At 46.4% G+C, this 22,737-nt stretch overlaps 2 long non-coding RNA genes across 2 annotated transcripts; one reads left to right on the top strand and one right to left on the bottom strand.

Annotated features, from left to right (window-relative positions):
• The first annotated feature begins 3,449 nt into the window (after positions 1-3,449).
• LOC112809871 (uncharacterized) lies at positions 3,450-6,579 on the top strand. Its single transcript, XR_003204674.2, has 3 exons — positions 3,450-3,755; positions 5,616-5,693; positions 6,412-6,579. It is a non-coding gene; the product is annotated as an uncharacterized lncRNA (long non-coding RNA).
• Positions 5,558-8,899, bottom strand: LOC141371008 (uncharacterized). Its single transcript, XR_012375597.1, has 3 exons — positions 8,833-8,899; positions 8,090-8,218; positions 5,558-5,687 (listed from the first exon to the last, which is right to left on the bottom strand). It is a non-coding gene; the product is annotated as an uncharacterized lncRNA (long non-coding RNA).
• Between the last annotated feature and the right edge of the window lie 13,838 nt (positions 8,900-22,737).

Genomic DNA, 22,737 nt, shown 5'->3' with positions numbered 1-22,737 from the left:
GAAATCTGGGGTTGGCTGCAGGCTGAGCAAAGAAAGGGATGCCTTGGGGCGCCTGGGTGGCTCAGTCAGTTAAGCGTCTGCCTTCAGCTCAGGTCCTGATCCCGGGGTCCTGGGATCGAGCCCCGCATCAGGCTCCCTGCTCCGCACAGAGCCTGCTTCTCCCTCCTCCTCTATCTGCTCCCCCTGCTTGTGCTCTCTCTCTGTCAAATAAATAAATAAATAAAATCTTAAAAAAAGAGAGAGAGAGAGAAAGAAAGGGATGCCTCCTCTCTTCAGCATCCCTGCTGAAGCAGAGAGCAGGAGCATCCCCCACAGTCTGGAACCCAGGGAGGAAAAGGTATTTCTCGGCACTGTCCCTGCCCTGCCCCTGCCCCAGTTCCAAACTCTCTCACCTCCCACCTGGACCAGAACAGCAGCCCCCACATGGGTCAGCTGCGTGCCACACGCCGCCCCCTCATTTTCCACCCTGAGCCAGGGTGTCCCCTGCTAAGACATATGACCATGCCGACTTCTTTTTTCCTCCGCTGAAAACCCTTCAACGAGCTCAGCTTCCACACCGTGGCTTCTGGAACCTTCTGTGATCTGGCGCTGCCTCCCTCTCCAAACCAGGCCCCAGGCCAGACCGTTATCCCTGACCCTTTGCCTCTCCTTGTGCCACCCCCAGTGCCTGGAATTCCTCCCTTCCCCTCTTTGCTCAAATCCTTCTCGTCTTTTCAGATACAGCAAGAAGAGTCTCCTCTTCCAAGAAGCCCTCCCTAACTTCTGGCTACGCTAGACAATATTCCTATTGTTTGGTTCTCAGGAGTCCCTGCACACAGTGCTCTTGCCTCACTCAGTCCACTGGGTGGTAGTTATGTGTTCGTCCCTCAGTTTCCTCTAGGAGACTTGACTTCCTGGAGGGCGAGCTCTTTGTTTTAATCTTCTCTACACCTCCTAGCTTAGCATCCAGTTTGGGAAATGGTGGGTACTTGGTAAGAACTGTATGTCCATTCATTCATTCATTCATTCATTCATTGCTTCTGGCTGCAGCGATATCTCCATTCTTTCCACAACTTGTAGTTGAGTAATGAGGTAGCACAGTCTGGTGACACCAAAATTATTGTGTGTCTGTTTTGCTAAATAAGATAGTGGTGCTTCTGGGTCTTATGGAGTGAGGTCCCCAACCTCAAGGAGTCTACTGGGAGATAGGATGTACATATCTAGGTGTTGGATCAAGACACCTCGAACTTTAACCTGCACACAAAACCTCAGGATTCCCGTTAAAGTGCTTCTTGTTCAGCCGTCCTGGAGTCGGCCCAGCCTCCTGCATCCCTCACCAGCTCCCAGGAGACGCCCATCCGCCAGCCCAAAGCACACTGCAGAGCCAGGAGCCAGGCACTTACACAACAACGTGTGGCAGGCCGTAGCCAAGGGTGGGGTTCATGGCGCATCCCCTGCCACCCCCACCCCAAACCTGGTATTTTGCTTGAATTCTCACTTTTGTGTCCTAAGTGTATTTACAAGTGACTCTTAAATAACTGTCTTATCCTAAGTGTACTTACAAGTAACTTTTAAATAACTGTCTTAAAGGAAAAACAGACATCACTTCCCACAAATAAAAACTACCCATGAACATAAATACAGTGGAATTCTGTAACTGTGATGCCCCTCTGGCTACGGAGCCCCACCTGAAGTTTCTGCGCCTGCGTCCCACTCTCTCTTTGCTGGAAGGCAAGGGAAGTAGGAAAAGCAGATTTGCACCCCACTGAGACTTTCCCCTGGAAGCGGTGAGAGCCATTTAAAAGAACAGAAAAGGGATGGTTTCTCCCTTTGTGGTTCCCTGCCGTGTGCAGCCACACCTGTGCGCCCAGGCAACAACAGGTGTGCGCTTCAGGAGCCCCTGCATTTGACACGTCCCAAGGCCACTCTGTCCGGCCCAGGCACGCTCCAAGCTCTGGAGGGCCTCGGCCAGTGTCAGAACAAAGCCGGAGTGTGCAGGGTGGGTTGACCAAGGGCGGGAGGGAGGTAAGACTAGACGTTATTTGGCTCCAGAATTTCCGTGCGTGGTCATCACCTAGCAAAATCCCTCCAGGCGTTCAATCCTCGGACGGGCTGATCGCACTTACGACGTTACCCAGCGCGACATCAACAGCTGCCCAGCTCAGGTCCAGGGATCTCCCCACCACCCCCCCGCCCCGTTATAATTGCCTTAGAGAAAGCCTGCCCACAGGCTGCAAGATGGAAGTAACAAACGTGGAAATAAATGACGTTTCGCAAGCAGCAGAGATCTAGCTGTGACTCTGTGTGGGGAGCCCCCAGCATTGCATAAATTACGGTGACACTCACCCAGAGGTTTTTGCGACACCAGACTTGCACCATCGTCCCAGGCTGCAAGGTGGGGAGCTGGGACAAGGGTGAACAGAGGACTCGGAGTCACAGAGGGAGGGGCCAGGACCAATCCAGTCATTCAGAACCAGCAACGAGAATGGCCTGAGCTGGTGCTCCTGCCCTCAAGAGGTGTGGCCAAACCCAGCGGGCACCTGCTGCTGGTCTGGAAAAGGCTGGGATCACAGACTCAGCCAGAAAAAAATGCAAATGAGGCAGTCCCTCCCACCCTGGAAACCTTGTAGTGATGGGAAGGACATCTTCTGGTTTTGCTCGCTCTATACCTTTTTCCCTCTGGTGCAAGATTCCTGGCCGCCTTGGGCTGACTCGCCCGCCCCGTCTGTGATGGGTAAATTTATGTGTCAGTGTGGCTGGGCCATGGGTTGCCCAGGCATTTGGTCAAGCATGATTTTGGGTGCGTCTGGGACGATGTTTCTGGGTAAGACTAACATTTGAATCCATAGACAAAGTACATAGACTGCCCTTCCCAATGTGGGTGTGTCTCAGCCAATCTATTCAGAGCTCAAATAGAATAAAAAGGCAGAGGAAGGTTGAGTTGGCTCTCTGCCTGACTGAGTGGGGACTTAGCTCTTCCCCTGCCCTCAGGGTTCCTGGTTCTCAGGCCTTCAGACTCAGGCCGGAATCAACACCGGGGGTCCTCCTGCTCTTGGGCCAGCGAAGAACCTTGCCAGCTCTGCTGGGTCTCTAGCTTCACCTTGCAAATAGCAGATCATGGGACTTCTCAGCCTCCATAATAGCATCAGCCGATTCCTTATAATAAATTATATATATATATATTCCTTATTGGTTTTCTCAGGGGAGCCCTAATACAGTCTGCTTGGGAGAAGACCTGCCCTGGGATGCCATCGTAACCCTAGGCCTCCCACTTTGGTGCCAGAAACAAGATAGACACTCTCAGACATTTGTCAAGTAAATAAATATTTCAAGAAAGCCACTTTGACCCCATGCATGAGACCCCCATCACTACATAGCCCACCACCCACATTTGGCAAATTAACATGTCACAAAGCCTCTTTTACTGTCATTGTCCCTTAATTTTTTAAGGGTCAGTGGGAGTCAGAAAGAGTTGCAGCGAATTCCTGCACCATCAGAAGGGCTGGGTGAATATCCTCTGAAGATAAACTGGGACAGCATTTTCTTCAAGTTTCTCCAATATTTTTACCCCAGTCTGTCTCTTTTCCTTTTGCTTTTGATTCGGAGAGGAACACGAGCCCACCAGGAGACAGAGAACACAATCCAAACCCCAGGTGCTGATTTCAAAGCAAGCATCAAACCCTTCAGCCTCCTTTTTGGCTGGTAAATAGAAACTCCTGACACTGCAAGACAAGCTGTGGAGACAGTGGAGGCCCTGTTGCTAAGAAAAATGACAGGTGAGGACTCTGTTTTGAGCCCCCGGAACCCGGAGGCCCCCAGGGCGGGCTACCTGTCTGGTGTTACGACGCTGGTAGAGCAGGCTGCTGGCTTGAGCAACTCCAAATCGCCAGGAAACCGGGTTCTGCCCACCTAGCTGCCTTTTCCCTGACCTCTTTCTCCCCGTGAAGGTAAAATAGAGCCTGAAAACTGAGATTGGGTGGGTTGTGGGGGGATGGAGTTTACAACTGCCCCGATAAGATGAGTGTTTCATGAGAAGAAATCCACACTGAGATTTCTTCTTCCAAGATTGACTGGGTCAAAGTCTGCAAGTGAACACCACCTCTGACCAACCCAGCTGGCTCAGTGGCCAGCCAGGGATGTCACGGTCAGTGAGCTAGACAGGAGAGAAAAGAGATTGGTGACACCACGGGGGACTGAACCGCCCAGTCCCCATCCCAGAGGACCCTGCACACAGCTCCAGATGATGCTGCCTCGTGGAGAACACAGCCTGGCACCAGACCTCTTGGTTTTTCAGTAGTTGAGATAACTGTATTAATTCAGATCACCCAAGGATAAGACCTAGTCACGTTTTTTTTTGCTTTTTTTTTTTTTTAATGTCCAGGTGCTTGGCCCAGGGAGCCTCAGACAGATTCTGCCCTCAGGCCAGATGTTAAGCAGAGAGTTTGATCCATGAGATTTGGGGAACAGACATTTGCCAGCAGGGTGGCTCATATGGTTGCATGTCAGCTTCTCTCGGGTTCTCATTAATTCCAGGGTGGTGAAGCAGTGTTCTCTCTGTTACTGAAAAATGTGTTTGAACAAACATGAGAGTGACCTGCTCATCCTGGGTTCTCTAGGACTGTCCCAGTTTTAAAATTGAAAGTCCCTGTGTGCCAGAGTCCTTCTTGGGCCCAGGAAAACAGTTGGTCGCCCTAACAAAGAGGCGCGTGGTGAGCCAGTGGGTGGCTGCTCGGGAGCTCATTAGCTTGAAGAGGAAAAGACCCTTTGGGAAACCATGGCGATTAGCAATGGGGACCGTGCCATGGATGAGGTCAAATTTGGATGACGTGAAGCCACTGAGATCGAGGGGCTGTTTGCCCAGCATTTGGTCCACTTAGACCAACAAGCTAGGGAACCCCTACTATTTTTGGCCAGCAGCACCTGGCACGTGAGTGACTGCCCTACCCAAGTTAGACCCACTGAATTTCCTGCCCCAAAGAATTCGGCTTTGGTACTCAGGAGCCTAAGTGGTCTCTATTGGCAGATACGTTCAAGCAGGAGCCTTGGGGTGGTCAGATGCTCAGAGGAGAGGAGAAAGCTGGTATTAGGGGCTGAGTGAGACCCTCCTATTCATATGTTGAAATGCTAACCCCAGCACCTCAGAATGTAACTGTATTGGGAGACAGGTGAGTCTTTTATATAGGGGAATAGGTGAAAATGAGGTCACCAGGGTGGGCCCTAATCCAAAATGGCTGATGTCCTTATAAGAAGAGACTAGGGCAGGGGCGCCCGGGGGGCTCAGTCGTTAAGCGTCTGCCTTCGGCTCAGGTCGTGATCCCAGGGTCCTGGGATCGAGCCCCCGCGTCGGGCTCCCTGCTCCGCGGGGAGCCTGCTTCTCCCTCTCCCGCTCCCCCTGCTTGTGCTCCCTCTCTCGCTGTGTCTCTCTCCGCCAAATAAATAAATAAAATCTTAAAAAAGAGAGAGAGAGAGAGACTAGGACACAGACACGCACAGAGGGAAGACCGCGTGAGGACACGCAGAAGACAGCCACCTACAAGCCAAGGAGAGAAGCCTCAGAAGGAACCAACCCTACTGATACCTTCATCTTGGTCTTCCGGCCTCCAGAACTGGGATACCATTAATTTCTCTTGTTCCAGCCTCCCAGTCTGTGATCCTTCATTATGACAGCCTGAGCTGACTATTACAACCGGCCAGTGGGGAAGAGGAGCCTAAAGGTAAAGCAGAAATGGGAGTCATGTGTTCCAGAGAGAAGAATTTTTCCAGGTCCTGGCTCTGAGCCTTCATGGGGTCTGACTCTACTTCCTGGTCTTCAGACCTCAGCAATAACAAACCCCCTCTTTTTCTTAAGCTAGTCAAGTGGGTTTCTGTTACTTGCAACCAAAAAAGCCTTAGCCATATAATTTGGTCTTGTGATTCCAACCGTTCCCAGCAGACCTTATTCTTGGGAAAGTCCTTAGCCCATCAAGAAAGGGAAATTTAATGCAAAATGTTTTTGTGGTAGACAGGATAATCACCTCCCAAAGATGTCCACATCTTAATCCACGAAATGTGTGCATTTGCCACCTGCTGTGGCAAAAGGGACTTTGAGATGTGATTAAGAGTTTTGAGATGGGAAGATTGTTCTGAATTATTTTGATTATCTAGGTATGCCCAGTGTGATCACAAAGGTCTTATAAGAGAAAGAGGGAAGCAGGAGAGGCAGAGATGGAAAGATTAGAAGATGCTACGCTGGGGCGCCTGGGTGGCTCAGTTGGTTAAGCGACTGCCTTCGGCTCAGGTCATGATCCCGGAGTCCTGGGATCGAGTCCCGCATCGGGGTCGCTGCTCAGCAGGGAGTCTGCTTCTCCCTCTGACCTTCTTCCCTCTCGTGCTCTCTCTCTACCATTCTCTCTCTCTCAATAAATACAAAAAAAAATCTTAAAAAAAAAAAAGAAGATGCTACGCTGTCGACTTTAAAAGACGAAGGAAGGGGCCCCAAGCCAAAGGGTGCAGGCAGTCTCCAGCAGCTGCAAAAGGCAAGAAAGCATACTCCCCACCACCCAGAGCCCCCAGAAGGAGTGCAGCCCTGCTAACACCTTGATTTTGACCTCCAGAGCTGGAATAAATTTATGCTGTTTTAAGCCACTAAGTTTGTCTTCATTTGTTCGAACACAAATATAACTTTGCATAGTGGGTTGTTCGTAAGCCCAGACCCTAAACTTATTTCAATTCTTGTTTTCCTTTTCCCCTAAACTATTCATACTAAAGATGGGTCAGGTAAAAAAAAAAAAAAAAAAAAGCACCCAAGTTTTGAATTCTGGCTGAATTCAAAAGAAAAAGCACTTAACGAATAGAACCAAAATCTCACAGCCAGGTGAATCTTCAAAAGCGAATTCCCTAGCCTTTCTCTTGCTGGGCCCTTGCCCTCAAATGGTTCATTTTTGGAGCACAGCAGTAGGGATGTGGGAGAAGAGCAGCAGCTCGGCCTTGACCTCCCACCTAGGTCATGGGCCATCCGGGGCACCCCCTCCTACAGTGACAGGGCACTTTGAAGGGGCTTCAACCCAAATGTGAGTAAAAACGTAGAGAACCTGCAGTCAGCTTTCTCAGGTGCCGATGCTTTGGGTTGGTTCTCAGCCCCGTCTCCCAACAGGTCCCCCGCCCCCACCTGAAGTGACATCGCGGGCTCAAAGAGTGGGCTGCAGGGACAGAGAATGTTTTGCCCACGTCTGTGCTACGGGTGCAGTCACAAACCCCTCAGACTGGAAAAAGCAGACAGCTGCGCCCGGCAGGCTCCCATGTGCTGGCTCCATCTGCTAAATCATTGCAACGGAGCCTTGGCAGTCTGCAGAAAAACACATTTGTTTTCTTCATAAAGAGGAAGAGTCAACTTTCCTGGCGTCCTCATAAGTTTTTGCAATTACTTTAACGTGCAAAGTGCCTTGTACAAATGCAGGAACAGGCCAAGGGTCCAGGATGCAGGTTCTCATTAAGTTATAGTCTATGTTAAATTAGCCGCACACTAGCCCCGGTGGCTTAAGCACCGATTCACGGTAATAAGACACATTATGCCAAAGCTCACAACAATGTTCCAACGCTCAGCGCTTTGCCTCCCGTGCTAACACAGGTCTAGGGGTAACATCCTACATGGTGGGCTCTGGGCTGGCCGCTCAGAGAACGCAGACGGTCTTGGGGACAGTGGGTCACATACAGTGCTAGAGTCACCAGGAAAAAGGGGAATGAGTCGGCGAAAGCTGAAAAGCAAGGGTGTCCCAGCTTCTGAATCCAGAGAGACGCCTTTCTTCCCATCCTTTTAATGTATGATAGAGAATCTGTCCCAGATGGCAGATTTCACATACTCATCGTACCCCAGCCCACCCCACCACTCCCCCAAAGCGGGGCTGACAGGAGCCATTGAGACCGAATGTCCACTCCGTCACTTAGTGTGTGACTCGGCTTCCAGTTTCTCATCTGTTAAATGGGCGCATCCATTATAGGTCCTCCTGAGGGCTGCGGAGGGAAGCGAGGAAGATCTCTACACAAAGGACTTAGCACGACTTGTTTCAATTCTGCTCATAAATACCCATTATTATCACCATTATCACCTCTCTGTAAGTATGACATCAGATACCTTCCAAGCTCGCGTCACCCTTCCAAACGCAGCCGCGGCCTTCATTCTTAACCAGTACCGTTGTCTGTGGGACTTAGAGCAAACCAGAGCTGGTGGGCCAGACCCTCCTGGCCACCTGGTTTTGTGCACCTGTTGAACGAAATAACAGCTTTTACATTTGTTAATGGACAGATAAAGATCAAAAGAAGAAGAGTATTTTGCGATGTGTGGGAATTAAGTGAAATTCAAATTTCAATATTTACAAATAGTTTTACTGAGACCCAGCCACGCCCATTTACTTATGTATAGTCTCCACTGTGAGCAGAAGAGCAGAGCTGAGTAAATGGCCACAGAGGACATGTGACCTGTAAATCGGGAAATTTTGCTATATGTCCCTTACAGGAAGTTTGCCGACACTCGCCTGAGGGCATAAAACCTTTATCTTTGGGGTCTTGCTCAGTTTCACAGTTGATGTGGGAAAACCCCAAAACCTGACCTATTAGAATGGATGTGGGAAGCAACTAGAAAGATAGCCATTTTTAGGCGTGCAGTTACATCTCAACCAATGACAACACTGAGAGGGTCTTGTGGCTCAGATTCTCGGGAAGGACCCTGGCATGGTAGCTGTGTTTGAAACCCAACTTTGTACCCAGCAGACCGTGTGACTTCGGACTGGTGACCAAACCTCACTGAGCTCTCTGCTGGAAATTGAGGTATCCGTCCCTTTGGCACAAGGTCATCAGGACAAGTGAAATAAATGGCACCTGCTCTGCAAAGGATCAGATGCTCTGCTGCTGAACGAAACTTGTTGGCGCCCTCCTTCCAAAGTTTGTCTTTGCGGTCTGTCAAAAAAGAACATGTACCAAACGAGCACATTTTTTCTAAGCCATGAAAACTGCAACGGGCTCCAATTTTGACTCCTCCATGTAAGGAGCCTGGGAGTCATCACTCCCAGCCCTACAACAATAACAACAAATAAATAAAAAGCTGAACAAACTGAAAAATCGATGACTTTTCTTGGACCCACCAGAGAACTGGGCTTCTGAGATAAACGGCCGCTCTGAACTCTGGACAGAGGGATGGATCCTGAGCCACAGCTGAACTGTGCTCACCTGAAGCAAAAAGTGCCGGAGCCGTAAGCGGTAGGAAGAGTTAAGTGCTAACTCTCCTGAGTTGCTGAAGGCTGAGGATAAACTGGTGAGAGAGTGAAGAGCCCCGGGGCAGTGGGGAGCGCTGCTGCAGGCTCGGGGAGGGGACCACAATTGTAGGAGCTTTTTTTTTTTTTTTTTTACCAGGAACTCCACCAGGTTCTTACTGTGAAAATCCCAAAAAGATCCTCTCCTGGCTCTGGCAGGGGAAGGAAAGAGTAATCCCCATTAAATACACTCTAGAGCCTTCTCCATAAGGAAAACCTACTCTCCAGGGAAAGGACTTTGTCAGAGCCTTTTCCCAGCGGGGGAGGGCACTCCTCACACTTCAACCCCCTCCAGCCTCCCTGTCTCGCCCAAGGATGGGTGTGTTGGGGAGACACACTTGTGAGGGGTCACACGCCAGACACGCAGGCCCACGGGAAGACAGATTTACCTGAAAATTATAGAACACGCCCGTCCCCCACTCCTTAGCACCACACCAACGGGGCTCCAGTAAGTATAACAGCAGGGATTACAACTGAAGGCTCCAGGACACAGGATCTCCAGGGGAGGAGAAGTTAGGGAAGTTCAAAGTCAGGAAGGAGTTAAAAAACAAAGAGTCCAGAAGAATGTGAAGCCTCTGGCACCTACAACTACAGCAAACATGAAACATAGTGAACTCTGAGCCAGATTTTTTTTCCCAAGATTTTATTTATTTATTTATTTGAGAGAGAGAGAGAGAGATAGAGAGAGCACAAGCAGGGGGAATGGCACAGGGAGAAGGAGAAGCAGGCTTCCCGCTGAGCAGGGAGCCCAACTCAGGGGCTCCATCCCAGGACCCTGAGATCATGACCTGAGCTGAAGGCAGGTGCTTAACCAACTGAGCCACCCAGGCACCCCTGAGCTAGATTAAAATAAATCCTCACACTAAAGTCCCATTTGCCTCAATATCCATTACTTGATACATTTCTGGCTTGTGACACAAAATTACAAGGCACACCAAAAGAAGAAGAAAAAAAACCAGCCTGAAGAGATAAAGCAGGCATCAGAATCAGACTCAGATATGACACAGTTGTTGAAATCATCAGACAGGGAAATCTGAATAACTATGATTCATATATTAAGAACCCTGACGGAAAAAATAGACAATTATGCAATACAAATGGATAATACATTTATTATGCTAGAGAAACAGAAATTCTAAGAAATAATCAAAAAGAAATGCTTAAGATCAAAACCATTCTAACTGAAATGAAGACTGTCTCTCATGTGCTCAGCAGACTGGACACAGCTGAGGAAGGAGTTAGTGATCTTGAAATACATCAGTAGAAACTTCCCAAACTGAAACACAAAGAGATAAAAGGATACACATGGAACAGAGCACCCAAGGAGTGTGGGAAATTTTCAAAAGATGTGACATGTATGTAATTAGAATGCCAAAAACAGAAGAAAAAGAACAAAGAATGATATTTGAAGAAGTAGTGGCTGAGAACATTCCAAGTTAATGACAGATCCCAAAGCACAGATCCGGGAAGATCCATGAAACTCAGAGGATGCTGAGAAGCTACACACCTGAGCAGATTAAAATCAAACTGCAGAAAACCAAAGACAAAAAGAAAATGTTGAAGGAAGCAGGGGTAGGGTGGAAAAACTATCTCTGAAGGAACAAAGACAAGAATTATATCAGAAACCATGCAAGCAAAAAAAGAATAGAGTAAAATATTTAAAATGTTGAATTAAAAAAAAAGACCAACTTAGAATTCTATATCCCCATAAGTTTATCCTTCAAAACCACTAGAGAAATAATTTCTCATACAAACAAATACTAAGGGAATGTGTTACCAGGGTTCATGCTCTCTGAGAAATGTCAAGAGATTTTCTTCAGGCAAAAAGAAAATGCTAGAGGTTGGAAACTTGGATCTACATTTTATTTTATTTTATTTTATTATGTTATGTTAGTCACCATACAATACATCAGTAGTTTTTGATGTAGTGATCCACAATTCGTTGTTTTCATATAACACCCAGCTCATCTACATTTAAAAAAAAGAAAAAGAAAGGGCATGGGAGAAGACATAAATGAAAATAAAATCCTTTATTTTTCTTATTTGTATTTAATCTAAAAGATAACCATATAAATTAATAATAGTTTCTTAGTCAGCTTGGGCTGCCATAACAAAAGACCACAGACCGGGGGAAATGGAGGGGCACAACCAACAGACATTTGTTTTCTCACAGTTCTGTAGGCTGCAAAGTTCAAGGTCAAGGCTCCAGCTGCTTTGTTTTCAGGCAAAGTTCAAGGTCAAGGCTCCAGCTGCTTTGTTTTCAGGCAAGGCAAGCACCCTCCTCCTTGCTCTCAGATGGCCATTTTGTCCTCACATGGCCTTTCCTTGGATCATTCACACGGAGAAAGAGCAAGAACAAGCTCTCTGATGTCTCTTCTTATCACAACACTAATCCTGTGGGATCAGGGCCCCACCCTTAGGACTTCATTTAACCTTTTTTTTTTAAGATTTTATTTATTTATATGTCAGAAAGAGAGAGCACACACAAACAGGGGGAGCAGCAGGCAGAGGGAGAAGCAGGCTCCCCACTGAGCAGAGAGCCCAATGTGGGACTCGATCTCAGGGTCCTGGGATCATGACCTGAGCCAAAGGCAGACGCTCAACCAACTGAGCCACCCAGGGGTCCCCTCATTTAACTTTAAATACCTCCTTCTAAGCCTTGTCTTCAAATTCTGTCATATTGGGTGTTAGGGCTTCAACATATGAATTGGGGGGGGGGACGTAATTCCGTACAGAGAAAACAGTAACATTGTATTGGGTGATTATAGCATATGGATAAGTGAAAGACATGACAGCAGTGTCAGAAGGAATAGGAGGGAGGAATTGAGAACTGCATAACGAAACATCTGCATTACACATAAAGCTTTACAGAAATATTTGAAGGTGGACTTATAATAGTTAAACATGAATCTTGAGAACTCTAGGGCAACCACAAAAAAAAGAAATGTTTTTAAAGGAAGTAAAATTGACACTGAGAGGAGATAAAATGGAATTATATCATGGTCGATTAAAACCAGAGAAGGCAGAAAGCCTTTGGTAATGGAATAGAAGCCAGTTCTATTAATAAAATTATATCAGTGGTTGATGTTAATAAAATCATATCAATGGTTGATATCAATAAAATTTTATCAATGGTCAATTTAAATGTGAATGTCTAATACAACAATTAAAAGATGGAGGTTGTCAGAGTACCTCAAAACAAGACCCGGTGTATGTTGTATACTAGAAATACACTTTAAGCATAAAGACTCTGATGGGTTAAAAGTGAAGGGCTACCAGATAGCGTTCTGGGAAGCTGGTAGAGCAGGAAGCACCAGGAATCTGTCTCCCCACCGAGACAACAATTGCTCTGGCAGAATCTGTCTAATATAACTATTTGGGAATTCTGGGATCTACTGAAGGTTTGCAACTTCCAAAGGAAGGCTTGGACAGTAAATTTTGGTTAACTTCAGTCAGTTTCAGCTCTTGGCACAATAGCAGATACCTATCCCCACCCAACAGATAGTGCTGGGAAACAGGATAGGCACATGCAGGACGATAAATTTTGACCCTTAACTAGCCCCATGTACAAAAATCAACTCAAAATGGCTCAAAGACCTAAAGGTAAGTCTTTAAGAACAATAAAACTCTTAGGGGGGGAAAAAAAACAGGACAAAAGCATCATGATGTGGATCTGGCAATGATTTCTTGAGTAGGACACCCAAAACAAAAATAGCAAAAGAAAAATAGACAAATTAGACTTCACAAAAACCATGGCCTCTCAGGATCTGTCACCTGCGGTACCTTCCCAGTCTAGATTTGCAAGTGTGTGTTGTGTATTCACACAGAGAAACACAGATCTACACAAGACATGTAGGGTGAACTAAATGCACACGTGCTGATTGGGGACACACTCAGACATAAGACACACAAACACAGGAAGTTTGCATGCACACATTCTGCATGCCTATATAAATACGCTGCTCTTGTAATGATAGCTAAGATTTATACAACACTTACTCTATATCTTAGTTTTGTGCCCTCTCCCAAGGAAACAGAGCCTGAGAGAAGGACCCGTGTATAAATAATTCATTTGGGAGGCAATCCCAGGGAGCAGGAATGTGGGAATAGGAAACAAGGGAAGGGGGAAATGACACCACGGGGACGCATTGTTAAGGTCTCCCAGAAGATAATTGTGTTCAGTCCTGCCCCTAGCCGTCCATAAAATGCCTCTCAGGCTTCTGTTTCTCATCGTGACAGATGAATCAGTATTGTGCTAATCCTCCCATCATAAACAATATAAAATTGGACAAGATATATGAAGGAACATTTTCCAGGCAATGGACAACAGGCAGTACAAGACTACAGTCCCTAATAAAGGAAACCCATGATGTGAATGCAACCAATGCAAGTCTGTAACTTGTGACAATTCTTAGGCTGGCGTAAGGGGAGCCCATGTAGGATTTGTTAGACCCACTGAGCTGAGGAGGCAGAGAACAGAGCTCAAGGCAACTGAAGCAACTGCAACCTATAGATTTGGGGCATCAGAAATGTGGAAGCTTGTGCAAAGGACCCTAGAGGTCCATGTGGGGACACCCTCCTTAATTAAAGATAGGTTCTGAACCATCTGCGGTCTACCAGGTAGTGGCTGTTGTGTGATTGAGAGTAGAGGCATACTAGAGGTTCAACAGTACTGGAGATGTTGTGGTTCTGACCCTCACCAGTGAAGAGAGTTTATTAACAGTTCATTAACATGCCTGACACCAGCTGAGATATCACATTATTCTTAGGAGTAAGAAAATCACCATAGAGTAGAGCCTACTTTAGAACTTCCCTCACAAAGCCTATAATCAAGCTCCCATATGATCTACAGGGGGCTGCAGTGCTTAGAGGTTAAGTCTCACTAAGTTAGAAACTTGGGATGCCCCTATGTTTTATACAGACTCACAGGAGGAAAGCATAAAACCAAACCTACAAAAAAATTTCAAGAAAAACAGCCAGCAATTGAATAGCTTGATAAAACAAAGAAGAACACTCTTCAGAGGAAGGTAACAGAATCCAGAGTCTCTACAATATAGTTTCCATATCTCTGAGATTCAATAAAAAAAAAAACAATAAACCTACAAAGAAAGAGGAAAATATTGTTCATAGTAAAAAAAATAAAATTACTCAATAGAAACTAAAACAAGGTGGTCCAGATGTTGGACTTAGCAAAGATGTTAAAGCAGCTTTTATAAATATGTTAAAATAATTCAAGGAAAATATGGTTTTAATGATTGTTCAAGTAAGGAATTTCGACAGCAATATGAAAATTATAAAAAAAAGAACCAAGGCCATATATGAAAACCCCACAGCTATTATCATCCTCAATGGGGAAAAACTAAGAGCTTTTCCTCCACAGTCAGGAACAAGACAGGGATATCTACTCTCACCATTGTTATTTAACATAGTACTGGAAGTCCTAGCCTCAGCAATCAGACAACGAGAAGAAATAAAAGTCATCCAAATAGGCAAGGAAGAAGTCAAACTTACACTATTTGCAGATGACATGATAGTGTATGTAGAAAACCCAAAAGACTAAACAAACAAACAAAAAAATACTAGAACTGATACATGAATTCAGTAAAATCACAAGATACAAAATCAACATACAGAAATCTGTCTCCTGTCTCTACACCAATAATAAAGCAGCAGAGAAATCAAGGAATTGATCCCATTCACAACTGCACCAAAAGCCATAAGATACCTAGGAATAAACCTAACCAAAGAGGTAAAAGATCTGTACTCTGAAAACTATAGGACGCTTATGAAAGAAATTGAAGATGACACAAAGAAATGGAAAAATATTCCATGCTCATGGATTGGAAGAAAAATATTTTTTAAATGCCTATACTACCCAAAGCAATCCACACATTCAATGCAATTCCTATTAAAATACCACCAGCATTTTTCACAGAGCTGGAACAAACAATCCTAAAATTTGTATGGAACCACAAAAGACCTCAAATAGCTAAAGCAATCTTGAAAAAGAAAAGCAAAGCTGGAGGCATCACAATTCCAGACCGCAAGCTATACTACAAAGCTGTAGTCATCAAGACAGTATGGTAATGGCACAAAAACAGACACATAGACCAATGGAACAGAATAGAAAACCCAGAAATGGACCTACAACTGTATGGCCAACTAATCTTTGACAAAGCAGGAAAGAATATACAATGGGAAAAAGACAGTCTCTTTAACAAATGGTGTTGGGAAAACTGGACAGCAGTACGCAGAAGAATGAAACTGGACTACTTTCTGACACCATACACAAAAATAAACTCAAAATGGACGAAAGACCTCAATGTGAGGCAGGAAACCATGAAAATCCTAGAGGATGACACAGGCAACAACCTCTTTGACATCGACTGTAGCAATTTCTTACCAGACACGTCTCCAGAGGCAAGGGTACCAACAGCAAAAATGAACTATTGGGACTTCATCAAGATAAAAATCTTCTGCACAGTGAAGGAAACAGTAACCAAAACTAAAAAGCAACCTTCAGAATGGGAGAAGATATTTACAAATGATATATCTGATGAAGGGTTAGTATCCAAAATTTATAAAGAACCTATCAAACTCAACACCCAAAAAACAAATAATCCAGTTAAGAAATGGGCAGAAGACATGAATAGACATTTTCCCAAAGAAGACATACAGATGGCTAACAGATACATAAAAAGATGCTTGACATCATACATCATCAAGGAAATACAAATCAAAACCACAATGAGATTACCACCTCTCACCTGTCAGAATGGCTAAAATTAATAACACAGGAAACAACAGATGTTGGTGAGGATGTGGAGAAAGGGGAGCCTTCTTACACTGTTGGTGGGAATGCAAACTGGTGCAGCCACTCTGGAAAACAATATGGAGTTACCTCAAAAAGTTAAAAATAGAACTACTCTGTGACTCAGCAATTACACTACTAGGTCTTTACCCAAAGGACACAAAAATACTGATTCAAAGGGGCACATACACCCTGATGGTTAAAGCAGCATTATCAACAATAGCCAAATTATGGAAAGAGCCCAAATGTCCATCGACTGATGAATGGATAACGAAGATGTGGTAAATATATACAATGGAATATTTCTCAGCCATAAAAAAAAAGAATGAAATCTTGCTATTTGCAACAACGTGGATGGAGCTAGAGTATATTATGCTAAGCAAAATAAGTCAGTTAGAGAAAGACCAATACCACATAATTTCACTCATGTGTGGAATTTAAGAAACAAAACAGATGAGCATAGGGGAAAGAAAAAAAAGGAGAGGGAGGCAAACCATAGAGACTCTTCAATAAAGAGAACAAACTGAGGGTTGCTGGAGGGGAGGTGGGCAGGGGGATGGGGTAAACGGGTGATAAGCATTAAGGAGGGCACTTGTGATGAGCACTGGGTATGATATGTAAGTGATGAATCACTAAATTCCAGCCCTGAAACTAATATTACACTATACGTTAACCAATTTGAATTTAAATAAAAACATAAAACATAAAAAAGAAGAACCAAATCAAAATAGTAAAACTGAAATTGCAATAACTGAAATCTAATATTTTCTAGGGTACTTAACACTGCATTGAACACGCCAAAAGAGTTGGTGAACTTGAAGACAGATCAATAGAAATGATCTAACCTGAAGAACAGAGACAAATGGGATTGAAGAAAATGAGTAGACCTCAGGGTTCTGTGGCACAACGTCACATAGTTTAACATGTGTGTATTGAGTGTCTCTAAATGAGGAGAAAGCAAGACAGGAGCAGAAAATATATTTGAATAGATAATGGCTAAAAACTCCCCCAATTTGATGGAAAACAGACTTACATATCCAAGCAGCTCTGAAAAGCCCAAATAAGATGAATCCAAAGGAAAAAAAAAAAAGATGAATACAAAGAAAAATCCACTTTGGCACATCATAGTTAAACCACTGAAAACCAAAGACAAAGAAAAAAAATTTGAAAGCAACCAAAGAAAAGAAACACTTTATATACAGGGGGATGAGAGCAAGAATCATACTGACATTTCATTCAAAAACAATGGCGGTTAGAAGACGATGGAATGACATCTCTAAAGTGCTGGAAGAGAACACCTCTCAGAATTGTCTACCCAAGGATCTACCTAGAGAATTATTTAATCGGACACTCCCATTCCCCATTGCTTGAAGTTTTCCCCCGGGGCGTTAACTTCCCTGCCCTTTCAGGCAGAAAACGTGTGGTGGGCGAGCAGGTTCCCTCCCATCAGTGGGTGCGGCATCAAAGAATCTCCAGGGCAGGGGCGTTAATTAAAGCTACACACACCACACCTGGAGGCTGGATGCTCCAATGGTGAGGTGAGCGAAAGCTCCTGGAACCCACAACAGACACAGCTGAAATTAGAGGGAAAGCAAGAGGTCATAAGTCAGGGCGCAAAGATATTTGCTATTCTATGTGCCAGGCTCTCTTCGAAGCACCTGACATAGAGTATCTCATTTCAACCTGCAACTCAGTGGAGTTGGTACTAGTATTAGCTGCACTTTAGAGAGGTGGAAGCAAAGGCAAAGAGTGGTTTCATCCCATGCCAAGATACCCAGTAAGAGCTGCTAAGTGTGAGATTTGAGCTTGAACCCAGGTTTGTCGAGCTTTCAGCCACTACCCCGCATTACTGCTTGAGATGCATTGCACACGTTACTGTGGTACAAATACATATCATATGCTCAGACCCCCACACACATACCCAACGACATGGGCATTTAACTCCATCCATGTGTGTTGCCACACTGCCCCACACACGCATGTACGCACATGCTCACACACGCAGAGTCAGGGATGTGGACATGCACGCACTCAAGCCGGATATGCATGCAGCAGGAACTATTCATTAGGGAAACCTTCCAGCTCTTTCCTGGCTCTGAGGACAATGTACTTGGGCTCACCACAGGTAGAAAATGAGTAGCCCTACTCTGCCTGCAGGCAGAAGACCTCCCCACTCCTCTTCCCCCCCCCCCACTGTGGTTCCTAATCCCTGCCAAGGATGTTATTCATTTCCCCCAAAAGACACCCCCTCGAGCAGACCTCTCTTTGGTCTCACGCACCCCTGGCGCTCTGCCCACCTCCATCCTCAGCCCTCACATGTGCCTTCCTGAAACCCCTACCTCTGTTCTGTCACCCGCAGTCAGAATGGAATTCATTACCGCAAACCCCAGAGTCCCAGCTGCACACTGACAGCCGAGCGGGCGGGGAAGGAAATGCCTCACTGCTGGCTCTGTTGTTTCACAGAACTTGATCACAGCCTCGGAGGTACGGCCCGCACCGAGGGAGGGGCCTCTTCCGGCCAGTTCCCGTGAGCTGAACACGTAACTCCTCCACCCCCCCAGAATTCTAAAGCCTGCTGTGGCCAAGTCTTCATAAGCCATTGCATGAGGATGTGTAGATGTCTTCTGAACATCACATCATTTGCTTTGTCTTACATTTATTCAACAAACATTACATGAGAAACTACTGTATACCAGGCACTGGGGTTCCAACAGGAACCCTTCCTGTTGTTTTACTCCCAATGCCAAGCCCAGGGTCTGGCACGTGGCAGGTGCTCCGTTCGTGGTCGTTGGATGGATGAATGGGTGGATGGAGGAGGGACAGATGGACAGATGATGGATGGATGGGTGGATGGGTGGGTGTGTGGAGGGATGGATGGATGATGGGTAGGTGAACAGATGAGTGGAACAGGCCCTACGCAGAGGGGTGTAGGCTGGTAAATGAGACCTAGTTGCCACCCCAAAGGAGTCCACTCTAATAAGACTTTGCTTATGCCACCCTATACCCTGATTACACACATGGCGGGAGGGGAGAGGGGAAGTAGGAAGTGAGGGAGTAGGAGAGAGAAGGGTTACATCTGGCTGGGGTATTTTAGGCAGAGCATTTGGCAGAAGCCTTCTCAAAGACCTCAAGCCCAGTAAGAGGAGCAGTGCCCATGCCCTGCCTCACAGAAGTGGTCATCCAGAAGCATCCTTTTGGGGGGTGACCCCAGGGCCACTGGGTCCACTGGAGTAGAAACTGGCATCGGCTGGTTTAACCAAGGCACGGCCAGACCTGGGTCCCTCACGGTGTCCCCCTGCTTCAGCGTATTCCCGGTAAGTGAGCACACGCTAGAGACCCATCTCCTCCCGGTCACCCCATGGCCACAAATGCACCCTGCTCGGCTGTGCACACATGCCTTCAGCCTCTGTACCTTGCATTTTAGCACCTGCTCCCTCTTGCGTGTGCGCCCTCTCCTTCCGCGAGTCTCTACCTTCCACATATACCCACTTCCTGGGCAGGCGCATGTCACTCCAGGTGTGGTCAGTGATTAGAAATGCCCAAACAGGGGCGCCTGGGTGGCTCAGTCGGTTAAGCCTCTGCCTTTGGCTCAGGTCATGATCCTGGAGTCCTGGGATCGAGCCCAGTGTGGGGCTCCCTGCTCAGCGGGGAGCCTGCTTCTCCCTCTTCCCACACTGCTCTCTCTCTCAAATAAATAAATAAAATCTTTTTTAAAAATAAAAAGGAAATTTAGAAAAAAGAAATGAAACAGACCCAATTCCAGGCCACCCCAGAAGTGTAACAGTCACCTCTAGAAACGCCAGACCAGACCAACTGTCACGAGATCGTTCTTATTTTTAAAAACTGGAACACCCAAGCACCCCCCAAACACCACTCTGTCACAGCAGAATGACTCGAACCTCGAGTGTCCCTGTGCATGTAGGGAGCAGCTACACTAAGCTGAAGACTAGAACCTGCTCCAACCTTTTGTTTCCCATTTAAATGACAATAACAAAAAAGTCATGGATCCCAACAAAAAAACCATTCCACTCCAACAAGGCTGTTGTCGGAACCGCCCCTCTTCTGGAGCTCCGACCTCACTGTTGTGGATGCCTGTGACTGACAGGCAGGCTTGTTTCCCCACATGTCAGGTCAGAATTGTCCCAACTGCCTCCGCATCCCAAGCATCAAGGGAAATTCAGGGTGAGTACAAATGCGTTTAAAACTGCAGCTCTTCCCTGCAGCCCCACTCAAACTCCAGTTTTGACTTTTGAGCTGTTAATAAGGGTCTCATGGAGCCGAGAGCTCCTTAAGCCTTTCCGCCTCCTCGCAGGGGTTGGTAGCAAACTTAGAAGGTTGTCGCGGGACTTTGTCAGCCAGCTGTGCACAGTGGAGAGACTGCGACCCACGCAGAGACGCCCCACCCCTCCCCTCGCCCTCCCCCAGCCCTGCGCCTCTCCCCCCCTCCACCGCTGTAGAGGGGCTGCCCCCCGCCCCCGGGTTTACGCTAGCATTTATCGCCCCCCAGCAGCATCAGATGGGCTCAGCTGCTGGTATTCAAGGGCTCTCCTGTTTCCTCCACGACCACACCCTTCCCTTCCCTACAGCCACGCGATCTCCAGGGGACAAAAACTGACACTCCTGTCCCTCGGTGGGTCATCCATAAATCCTCCCTGGGTCTGTAAGCCAGTTGCCTAAGGCTTGTGCACCAAATATAAATCTGCAGCCACAAACTCTGGGTTCCCACACTGTCAGGTTCCTTTTGTTTTCCTTTAAAGCACACTAAATCTCCCTCTGAGCCCCTATCCTCAGGAAATGGGGTCCCCACCGTCATAACGAATGGCCTGGGGTCTACAGGAATAAGACCCAGGAAAGCTGGGCCTTGGAAATGCTTTCATTCACTAGCTGTGGGGCCCAGGCAAGTAACTTAACCTCTCTGAGCTTGGGTGTCCTGGTGGATAAAATGGGAATGAGTGCACACACATGCACACACCACACTCATGCCCAAGATATAATGGGTCACAGCACTTTGTAATCCGAGGCCTATGAGTCCTATAACTTACCAAAAACGAGTATTTTCACATTTTTGTTTTGGTCTGCGTCTCCTCTGGATTCCCGCCTCCTCAACAACTTCCTTGAGGAGACCGATGTTACGACCAGTCACCGGAGGTTACAAGCTGCAGTCTTCCCATTTGAGGAAGGGCATGCCCCAGACTCAGAGCTTGGGCTCTTGTCATGCCCATTTTACAGCAGAGCACACTGAGGCCCAGAACAGTGGGAGAGCGCAGCCGGCATCAGGCCACTGCTAAGTAACAGGGGAAGGCGAGTTCAAGCTGAGATCTGAGGGAAGCCCGCCCGGAAGCAGGGAGAACGCATGGCACAGAGACTATAAAGTATCGTATTTTACGAAAATAAAAAACAATTTTAAAAATTCAGCCTTAAAGAAGTCTCTAAACATTTTGGAAGACTTCAAGCTTTTTCCTTCTGTGGCTTCATATCAGGAAACCAACCCCTTCTGGACTTGAATAGAGTGAGTGAGTGAGTGAGTGAGTGGACCCTACTGTTGGTTCCCTTCCCTCCCTCCTCCTCTCCTCAACCCCACTCGCGCCCCCCCCCAGTCTGCCAAGCGGATGCTGAGTCATCATTTTGCTGATGACTTTGACCTTGGCCTCTCAGGGGGCAGCTTGTGTGGGAAAATGAGAACCGCACTCAGACGGGGTTGCAGTTTAGTTCCTCTGCTGAATTCTCTTATTTTCATCCTTCCTGGTCCTTTGCCACAAACTGCAAGCGTCTTATTTTTTCCCCCCTTCTTTGCCTTAGTTGAATTAACTTAATTAGGGCACTTGCTTTTGACAATGCTGGGAGATTTTTAGATACTGAACACTCCTCAGGAGACCAGCAGAAAGTCTGATGCTCTCTGCCTGCAATTATGGAGCTAATCACTGGAAACACACTCACTTGTTGTGTCTATTTATACCTTGGGACATAAACCTGCATTTCCATTTTCTTTAGCTCTGCCATGTGTGCCAGGCAGTGAGCTAGTTACCAGGGGCACGAGATGAGCCAGTTGATTACAGAGCAGCTAGGAACGCAGACAGTAACAAATAGTAACACGTAGAAACACATAATTACAGGATGGCAGAATGCCACTGAGAAATAACACTTTGAAATATTTCCTTGTCTCCAGAGTCCTTTAGAAGATGGTGAATTTGAGCACACCTTAAAACCAAAAGTGATGCTTTTTGAAATAGTCTGTTTGAAATCAAATCCGTTCCCCAGCATGGTCAATGGAGGGCTCAAATATTCCTTTCGTTCACAGGCTGTAACCGGGGTTCCCCGATGCCCAGCCCCGAGCTGGTCACGGGACACGCAGAAGAGGCGTATTTCAGCAAGATCTCTTCTAAAATTCACACCAAATCTACAGTCTCTGAACTCCCTGGGATTAGACATATTTTCCTGTTTCTCCGTGCGTCGCAGATGTGCTGCTTTCTACCTCAACTTGTCAAAAAGACAAACCTTTCAGTGTCAGGGGAAAAGTGGCGAGATGAAAAAGGAAGAAAAAAAAGAACCATGAGATCAGAGTCTTCACTTTTTCCCAAGTGGCGAGAAACAAACGACAGCGTTCCCAGCAGTGACTGGCAAGCGCTCTGAAAACTTCACCAAAGGATCACTTTTTCCTTTATT

Source organism: Callorhinus ursinus, unplaced genomic scaffold, assembly GCF_003265705.2.
Source record: "Callorhinus ursinus isolate GAN/ISIS: 27379988/994484 unplaced genomic scaffold, GSC_fseal_2.0 scaffold53, whole genome shotgun sequence".
Lineage (NCBI taxonomy): Eukaryota > Metazoa > Chordata > Mammalia > Carnivora > Otariidae > Callorhinus > Callorhinus ursinus.
Note: the sequence above shows the minus strand (reverse complement) of the source record. Positions and strands in the feature narration are given on the sequence as shown.